Here is a 1785-nt window from a genome sequence, read left to right as displayed (position 1 = left end):
CCAACAACCAAGAAGATTTTTAATTGTTTCTTTAAGGACCGGTCTCGAGCCAATCGGAGCGCTTTTTTGCCAATCGGTTTTCTCATTTCGGGCCATCGAGGTGTGGATCAGGGTGAAAAATTCTTCTCCCCGAATTCAATTGGAGTTCAATCGAGGTACTTAATCAGGGAAGCTACCCCAATTGCAATCAATCGATTTATTCAAAAACATAATCGATGGACTGTTTCACCCAAATGATCCGAAAACAACCTCGAAAAATGCTCGTTCCACCCGCCTGTCTCGATTTTTACTCTGAAACCGAAAGAACGGTAATTTTTTTTAATGGCATCGGGGCAATCGGGTTAACCTCGGTTTTTTCCCGCACTGCTCCGGTTGAAAAACTGACACCTTAATTTAGCCCTGAATGCTGTTTTTCAGTGCGGGGCGGTTAACCCGATTAAAGCTTATCGGGCCGATTGCTAAGTTTCATTATTGTTTGTCAAAATTAATTTTGTTCCAAAAGGAGGAAACTTAATAACCGTGTTCAAATTTTGTCCTTGAACGTATTTTTATTTTAGTCCAGCATTTAATACGAAAAATATTATGATTGTCTACTTTTCCTTCTTTATAGGAATGCTACGACAGATTTCAATATTTTGTCTGCTTTTCTCAATTTTTCTTCTTTTAGTTTTTTCTTGACGCTCTTTTACGTCGGTCCTTCATTTTTCATTCTTCGTTCGTTTTTGTGTTTGCTTGTTTTGGGTCGGCATCGTAAAAAAAAAGGAAGTTGATTCATTTGAATTCTTGCTACGCCACCGTGGTAATTTTGATGACGTTCTGGGAGTTATGGAAGCGTTGTTGTTTTCATCGCCTTTTCGTTTTTAACCTCGATTTTCTGGGAGATTTTGAACGGTTCTTCTAGGATGATGATGGAAATTCAATTTTGTTTCTGCAGTAGCTTCATTGTAGTGTTTTGCAATGTTTAGTAATAAACTTTTGTTTGATCTTTAATTTTGTTATTTTAAATTAGTTAATTGGAATTTTCTTCGCTATTAGAAGCTTTTTTCTTGCGGCTTTTTATATAGTCCCAATCTTCGAATACGTTTCTCCTTTGTCTGTCAGACGCGTAATCCCGCGGGGTATTTCCTTTGACGTCAGTTATCTCTGTATTTGCTCCGTGTTCCAGTAAAATACTTATTACGTTAACCTGACTATACATTGTGGCTAGGTGTAGGGCCGTATAGTTCCCTGGTTTAGTCGTCTGGTTGATGTTGATGTGGGTTTTTTTTCACATGCTGCCCTAGCAAGACTGTAATTTCCATGTTTTGCAGCATAAGGTAGGACGGTGCTGTTGTCCTTTGCCATTTGTGCAACGTTGGAGCTTATCCACAAATAGTTAGCCACATCTGTGTCCGTAGGCGATGGCGACCATTAATGAAGTTTCCCCCAAGCAATTGTATGCTTCAAATTTGTGTTGGTGGTAGCTCAAAATTCGAATCAAAAGTTCAAAAATCATAGTTTAACAGTAAATCTGTTATGTCTAATTTTTCCATTTCTACACTCCTATGAAGCAGTGTTTTTCCGTCGTATATTTGGTTGAAGAATTCCGCCTTGGGGTGATAGTTACATGCGGCGGGACCTAATTTTTTCATTGTGCACTTCCTTATTTCTTCTCTTGGACCATTAAACATCTCCAAGAAAATTTCTTGGTTACGCAACTGGGTGAAGGCGGACACTCTTTTATGAAAAGCGTCTGCTTTTGCTGCGGAGAACGTTGGATATGTCTTCATCGCACAGTTACTGCAT

This window comes from Daphnia magna, linkage group LG9 (genome assembly GCF_020631705.1).
Source record: "Daphnia magna isolate NIES linkage group LG9, ASM2063170v1.1, whole genome shotgun sequence".
Taxonomy (NCBI): domain Eukaryota; kingdom Metazoa; phylum Arthropoda; class Branchiopoda; order Diplostraca; family Daphniidae; genus Daphnia; species Daphnia magna.
Note: the sequence above shows the minus strand (reverse complement) of the source record.